This window comes from Neophocaena asiaeorientalis, unplaced genomic scaffold (assembly GCF_003031525.2).
Source record: "Neophocaena asiaeorientalis asiaeorientalis breed wild unplaced genomic scaffold, Neophocaena_asiaeorientalis_V1.1 scaffold166, whole genome shotgun sequence".
NCBI lineage: Eukaryota > Metazoa > Chordata > Mammalia > Artiodactyla > Phocoenidae > Neophocaena > Neophocaena asiaeorientalis.
Genome location: NW_020174933.1, coordinates 3,950,875 through 3,958,907, shown reverse-complemented (window position 1 = coordinate 3,958,907; position 8,033 = coordinate 3,950,875). Strand labels below are relative to the sequence as shown.

Below are 8,033 nucleotides of genomic sequence, written 5' to 3'. Positions count from 1 at the left end.
TTGCACATCAGAAGGTACCAAAAGTTCCTTAGAAGCAGGCTGGAGAGAACTTGGTATGATAAACCTCTGCCACTGTGAAGTCCCCCGTGGCAGGCTGACTTCTCCTTGGGATGGAGCTGTGAGGAGGACAGATAGGAAGAAGACTGTAAAATGTTACAATAAAAGAATTAGCTTTTGATTTTTTTTCTTATATAAATCTTTTTCAGGATGTCCTTATGAACAATTATTCATAGCCTCAACTCCTATGGTGTCCAGTAAGACACTGTGAAATCAAATAAATCTCCGGAAATTGAATGGGTTTAACTGATCTTGATTTTCTTTTACGTTACCCTACAACTCCAAAGGGCTTGTGTACTAAAGTAGGCATCATGCACAGAGATGGCCAGCAGGCACATGAAAAGATGTTCAACATCTCTAATTGTTAGAGAAATGCAAATCAGAACTACAGTCAGGTACCACCTCACACCAGTCAGGATGGCCATCATTAAAGTCTACAAATAACAAATGCTGGAGAGGGTGTGGAGAAAGGGGAACCCTCCTGCACTGTTGGTGGGAATGTAAATTGGTGCAGCCACTATGGAGAACAGTATGGAGGTTCCTCAAAAAACTAAAAATAGTTGGGAATTCCCTGGCAAACAGTGGTTAAGACTCAGCACTTTCACTGCCTTGGCCCAGGTTCAATCCGTGGTCAGGGAACTAAGATCCCGTAAGCCATGCAGTGCAGCCAAAAAAACCAAAAACAAACAAAAACGATACATGCACCCAATGCTCATAGCAGCACTATTTACAATAGCCAAGACATGGAAGCAACCTAAGTGTCAATTGACAGATGAATGAACAAATAAGATATGGTATATATACACAATGGAATACTACTCAGCCATAAAAAGAATGAAACATGGATTTGCAGCAACATGAATGGACCTAGAGACTATCATACTAAGTGAAGTAAATCAGAAAGAGAAAGACAAATACCATATGATATCACTTATATGTGGAATATAAAATGACACAAATGAACTTCTGTACAAAACAGATTCACAGACATAGAGAACAGACTTGTGGTTGCCAAAGGTGGGGGATGGGGGAGAACTGGATTGGGAGTCTGGGATTAGCACATGCAAACTATTATACACAGAATGGATAAACAGGATTTCCCTGGTGGCATAGTGGTTAAGAATCCACCTGCCAATGCGGGGGACACGGGTTTGATCCCTGCTCCAGGAAGATCCCACATGCCACAGAGCAACTAAGCCTGTGCACCACAACTACTGAGCCTGTGCTCTAGAGCCCACGAGCCACAACTACTGAGCCTGCGTGCCACAGCTACTGAAGCCCACGCACCTAGAGCCCTTGTGCTCCACAGCAAGAGAAGCCGCCACAGAGAGAGACCCACGCACCGCAACGAAGAGTAGCCCCCACTTGCTGCAACTAAAGATAACCCCACGTGCAGCAATGAAGACCCAACACAGCCAAAAATAAATAAATAAATGAATAAATTTATTTTTTAAAAAAGAGAGTGGATAAACAATAAGGTCCTACAGCACAGGGAACTATGTTAAATATCCTGTGATAAACCATAATGGAAAAGAATATGAAAAAGAATGTAAGCATATGTATAACTGAATCATTTTGCTGTACAGCAGAAATTAACGTAACATTGTAAGTCAACCTTACTTCAATAAAACAAATTTTTTTAAAAAAGTAAAATAGGTGTCATGGTCCCAGTGACAAAAATCAAGAAAGTAGATGTAGTCACTGAGAGAGGATGTAGCCCAAGAAGAGCAGTAATCAAGGACAGTTATCAAGGAGGGAACAATTAAAGGAATAAGGAAACCACGAAGGAAGAGACCAGCTAATTAAAAAGATAGGAGGTTCTTAATCTGTGATCCATGGACTTCTCTGGGGCCCATTAACTGTCTTCAAAGGATTAATTAACTCCCTGAAATTATATGTGAAATTTGCATGTATGTGGATAGCTGTCATCAGATTTCCAAAGTTATTTTTTAACTCCCGGTCAATGAAAACGACCACAACAAAGGAAAGAAATGAAAAGAAAAACAAAACCAAAAAATAATCACTGGAAAGAAAGCATGTGTTTTCAAGGAATAAACCATTCAAGTATAATGCAGTAGAGATACCCAATAGGATATTGACTGAAAAATGTTCAATCAGTATGGCAATTAGAAGGTCTCTTCTTTGAAGAGTCATTTAGTTGTGCTCCCTCAACCTCCTTTCCACTTCAGCTCACTGTAGTGTGGCTTCTGAGGCTGCTACTCTACCAAAACTGCTCTTGTCAGCGACACTGACATTTATTTTGTGAAATCTAGCGAATAGTTCTGTCTTCTCATCTAGCTTGACTTCTCAGCAGCGGTGACCCCACAGTCTTCCAGTTTTGCTCCAACCTCTCTGGTTTAAGCCACTATTTCCTTTTGTGCCCCAGATGAAATAACTACAATAGCTCATAAATGACCCCTCTTTTTTTTTTTTTTTTGGCCACTCGTCTTGCTGATCTTAGCTCACCAACCAGGGATGGAACCCAGGCCCCTTGGCAGTGAAAGCGCCAAGTCCTAACCACAGACCACCAGGGAATTCACCGTAAGTGACCCTCTTAATCCTCCCTCAGCCCTGCTTCCCACTCCTGTTTACCTATAGAACTAGAAAGATCTTCCTCCAGTTTTTTTTTCCTTTTTTTACATTGCTTGATCCTTCTTATCTTGCAGCTGTCAGTTCAAATGTCACCTTGAAAGTTATCCTCCCCTTACTTCCTACTTTCAGTTTGTAACATATTATCACAGAACCATCTGTTTCCTTTAGTGCACCTCACATAATCTGAAATTATCTTATTCATTTTATTTATATATCATCTGTCTCATACCATTAAGATATACATTTATCCAGAACTGGAACATTGCATCTCTTTTTCTCTGCTAGGTCTCCAGCGCCTAAAAATAGTGTTTGGTGCAGAGCTGGCTCTTATTTACCTGATGTATGAATGACGAGACTTAAAATGAATTGCATTACAAATACTTGATATTTTAAGTTTGCACTTTTTTGAGACAGTGCTTTAAATATGATCTTTACAACAAAGGGGGATAAGTAACCCTATCAACCTATGCTATTGAGAAATCAAGGGATATGAGGACTAAGAAACCACCTTGGTGATCTGAAGTCAGTGGTGATATTTGAAAGATAATTGTAGAAGAACTGGAGGGAAGACAGAAGCCAGAAGGCCAGGCTGAAAAAGATTAAAGTGAGAAGAGGGTGAGGAATGAGAGACAGGGTGTATAGATCTCTTTTAGGGAAAAACTTCAGCAGAGAAAGCACTTCAAGGAGATAACATGGGTGAGGCAGCAGTACAATGTCTCGAGGAAAGGACAGAAGGCAGAGAGGGATCATTCTTTCACTCTAGGCAAAACCAGGCAAGTACTGTCACAACTCAGTGAAGACAGGAAAATATTTTACAAAGAAAAGGAAGGTGCATGCTTCCTGTATCTGTTGTGGGGCTGGTCTGAATTTGGTGGATGCCAATAATCTTCAAGAAGTGTGGCCATTCTCTGCCGAAAGATAATTTAAAACTCTCCAGTTAGAAAGTGCACAGCTCTTCTCAGGACACAGCTGAATGTCAGTAAATAACCTACCTGTATTCTGCTTCAGTTTTTGTCTAAGTTGGGGCCAAAGTTGTCCTCCAACCTTCATGAGTACAGGAGGCTTGATCAAAATAAATAGTGATAAAGCCCATCTGATAAAGCCATCTGAGTCAGACCTGTAGTCTAACAAAATTTATTAAGTTGCTGAAACAAGGAAAACCACCCACCAAAGGAACTGGGGGAGTCTAACTGGAAGAAAAAAAAACAAAAAGGAAGAGGCAGACATAGCATAGGATTTGGTGGAGTGTATTAATAGATAAGAATTAAGCAGGCTCAGGCCTGAGTTGTGAAGCCAACTCCAAGGTCATGTAGCGTTGAAAACCATAAAGTTAAAATATATGTGGAATGTTATATCTGAAAATTTCTTATTTGAAGCACTATGCCTGGGTTGTCAAAGTGTCAAAATGATCCCCAGGACTCAGCTCTGCCATGCAGACTTGGGATATTCCATTATTACTCATATGATTTCAAACAATAAAGCTTCTGAAAGTTTGTTTTTTGGAACAAGTTTTTTTAGCCTATGCCGTTTCATTAATCAACAAAAGCAGTTTTTACAGCTTCATAATGGGTATCTCTATGTGCTGAAATTCTTAAATTTAACATTCAGCTTGAAGGCTACCTCCCTGAAGTGTTATTTAATTTCCCTTTGGTTGGGTTAAAGGCCTCTTTTATTTTCACCAACGATAACAATACTATGGGTATTATATGCTTTAATCATGTACCAGGCTCCATGGCTAAACGTTTATTTATGCATCATCACATATGATCCTCACAACTCTTGAGATACGAGAAAACTCTTAGAAATTAACATGCCTACGGAATTTGCTTTTTCTATTACTGCATTTACTTTCATCCTGCTTTGCGATTCATCGAGTTAATTTTCTTCCCCTAGTTTTTGTGGAATCAACCCTACACTCCTCTCTGTGACCACCACAGGCTTCCTCCGTGGTAGATTGTCAATGAACGTGGAACTGAATCTCATACAGGACTTGTAACTCGCTTCCGTGATAACAAGTAAACTGGAACCTGCGCGTCCCATGCGTCGTTCTGTCATCCCGGGTTCCGGGGACTCGCTGGAGCAGCACAGGAGCGGCGAGCTCCGCTGGGTTTGGGCGGTCTGACCACACCTTCGGCTCCCCAGACGCTCGCTGATAATCACCGCAGAGCTACAGCGGCCGCCGCTCCTTCCCGAGGGGGCGGGACTTCCTGTCTTCCTAAAGGAGCACTTCCGCCCACAGCCGGAAGCTGCTCTGGGGCAAGACGCGAGGTGGGGGCAGCAGCTCAGACCACCCTGGCGGACCGCGGATAGGTGAGCTTCTTCGGGTTCTGGGGAGCGGAGGGAGCCGTGCGTTCCTGGCTGGCTCGTGACCGGTGCACGCCTGCGAGGCTCTCGGTCTGTTTTTCCTTTAGAAACTTACCAAGTGGCCGGGCGTTGCCTGCTTCCTGGGGCTTTGAGCGAACCCAGCTGCGCCGGGTGCAGAGGAGGCGTTCGTGGGGGGGAGTGGGGTCCCGGGCCGGAGCCCTTGGCGGGCGAGCGGGAGTGGTGGCCCCGCACTGAACTTCACAGAAAAGTCATACTGACTTGTCACTCTGCAAGAGGTGAAACTGGCACAGGCGACCAACGACTTGGTGTCAGGTTAGAGAAACAACCCTGACCATCCAAATCCTTTAATATTTGTGATGCAGGAGAAATAACGTTAAGTAGGTGGAGAACGTTTACAGGTTTTACATATTACTCACTACCAACCGGGGACTATTCTGGGTTGTGGGTGAGAACAGACTTCTCTTTTGTCTGAAGTTAATATATCCATGGCCACTGTCATTTGATACTTGGCTCAACTGTTTTCATCTTTTGAGGGGTTTTTTGGTAAATATGTAAATAATTTTTTTCTTTTTCTTTTGGCTGCGTCGGGTCTTTGTTGCTGCGCGTGGGCTTTCTCTAGTTGCTGCGAGCGGGGGCTACTCTTTGCGGTGCGCGGGCTTCTCATTGCGGCGCCTTCTCTTGTTGCGGAGCACGGGCTCTAGGCGCGCGGGCTTCAGTAGTTGCGGCACGCGGGCTCAGTAGTTGTGGCTCGCGGGCTCTAGAGCGCAGGTTCAGTAGTTGTGGCGCACGGGTCTTAGTTGCTCCGCGGCATGTGGGATCTTCCCGCGCCCGGGCTCGAACCCGTGTCCCCTGCATTGATAGGCGGATTCTTAACCACTGTGCCACCAGGGAGTCCCTTTATGTATGCTTTTGTAACTAGCATATTGTTGGGGAATTTTTTTTTTTTTTTTTTTAAACCAAGCGGACAGTCTCTGCCTTTTGACTGGCAGGCTGATTGTACTTACATTCACTGTCATTACTGAGATATTTGTTGAGGCCTGTAAAACCTTCGGCATCATCCTTGACCCATTTCTTTCTCACCACACATGTAACCTATCAGCAGATGCAAGAACTCGGCCTTCAGAATCTATGCAGAGTCCCAAGCCCTTCTCAGCACCTTCCCTTATTCAAATTACAGCCATCTCTCACCTGGATTTCTGCAGTAGCCACTAAAATAGTCTGCTTTTTCTTTTTTCAGTCTTTCCATCGCATGTAGAGTGATTCTTTTTTTTTTTTTTTTAAATCAGATTATCTCCCTCCTCTCAAAAAATCCTCCATGGACTACCCATTTCACTCAGATTAAAAGCCAGATTCTTCAGAGTGGCCGTCAAGGTTCTGTATGACCTGGCCCTTGCTTTCCCTCTGATCTCATCTCTGGCTACTCTCCCTCTTTGCTCTGTGTTGTTGCCTGGGGCACATCCTAACCTCAGGATGTTTACACTTGCAGCTCTTTTGTCAAAATGTCCACATGGTTTAATCCCTTACCTCCCTCCTGTTTTGTTTTGTTTTGTTTTTGAATATTACCTTCTCAGTGAGGTCTTCCCTGACATATCCTTCCCTTATAGTTTCGTTGTACGTTGTCGTTGTACTTATTACGATATGACGTGCCATGTGATTTATTCATTTTTCTGGTTCATTACTGTTTACCCCACTAGGATAGAAGTTTCATGAGATCAGCTGTTTTTCTGTGTTTTGTGTACAGCTGTATCCCTACTGCCTAAAACGATATTTGGCTTTTAGTGGGCTCTCCATAATATAATGGTTGAAAAAATGGATTTGGCCTTTTTTTTTTTTTTTTTTTTTTTTTTTGCCATCTGGTACTTTGTACTTTCTGTGCTTTTTCTTTCTCTTTTCTTGCCTTTTTTTGAATTGAGGTTTTGTCTTGTTTTCTCTCTTCACTTTTTCCCTTCTACTTGTTTGGAAGATATGTTACTATATATATGTTACTTCTGTTCTTATAGTGGTTAACCTTTTAATTTATCTAATCAGAATCTTAACCTTGCAGAACAATATTGTCTTTACCTGTGAGCTACTGATTTTAACATGCCTCCTGGATCATCTCAGTACTTACTTTCATAAGATGTAAACGTTCAACAATAAAACTAGTAGTTGTTACTATTTTCTGGTGGTTTTGATTTTTTTCCTTTTTGGTTTATTAAAGTAAATTTGTGATACAGCTTAATAGAATATTTACTGTATACTTAGCATTTCAAAGTTTATTTTTTAAGAAGTATGTGATACTTTCCCTACCTTAGCATTTTGCTGGGAAATGTGTAAAAGAGTCCATTAGAAAATAATATGATAGACATTATTAAGTGTGAAGTGAATATAAAATAGGTAGAGGCTACCAGAAAATAGGGAATTTAACAGTTTGCTGGTTATTAGGAGCAGCTGGAATGAATTTGTGGAGGAATGATTTGGGAATATTTGGTGGTATTTGAAAGTGTGTAGAGAACAGGCACTGATTGGTTCATTAATTTTATTATTTCTGTTTCATATAGTTGTATCATAAAAATTGTGCGTTTGGTGTGGATTTCAGTCATTGGTGTTCGAGACAGAAGACATGTCTACAGCCTCTTAAGAAAGCCTAAGGCTTTCTGGAGGAGCTGCTTAAAATGATGAGACAATTCAGTGTGTGAGGGCCAAGGAATTACTGTGAGGATGTAGTAGAACTTGGACACAGGCTTTGACATTAGCTATGACGTGCATGGAGGACAACAGGACATTAGGCTAAGTGAAGTAAGCTGGTCACCAAAGAGAAATACTGTGTGCTTCCACTTCAGTGAGATATTTGGAGCAGTCAGGTTAATAGAAATGGAAGGTGGGGTCTGGGAGAGGAGGCTATGGGGAGTTGTTTCATGGGTAGAGACTTTCCGTTTTGCAAGACGGAAAAGTTTTGGTGATTGATTGCACAACAGTTGAATGTATCTAATGCCACTGAACTGTACACTTAAAAATGGTTAAGGTGGGGCTTCCCTGGTGGCGCAGTGGTTGAGAGTCCGCCTGCCGATGCAGGGGAC

The 8,033-nt window shown here is 42.2% G+C and overlaps 1 protein-coding gene across 4 annotated transcripts in view; it reads left to right on the top strand.

Annotated features, from left to right (window-relative positions):
• The first annotated feature begins 2,560 nt into the window (after positions 1-2,560).
• TBCE (tubulin folding cofactor E) overlaps positions 2,561-8,033 on the top strand; it is a 113,173-nt gene continuing 107,700 nt past the window's right edge. For 2 of the 4 annotated variants that reach the window (XM_024761436.1, XM_024761437.1), the window contains exon 1: positions 4,829-4,959. The gene's annotated coding sequence lies outside the window, so the exon portion shown is untranslated. Of the gene's footprint in view, positions 2,599-4,542; positions 4,960-8,033 lie in introns of those variants that run through there. The other 2 variants (XR_003005488.1, XM_024761438.1) reach the window with 2 other exon arrangements.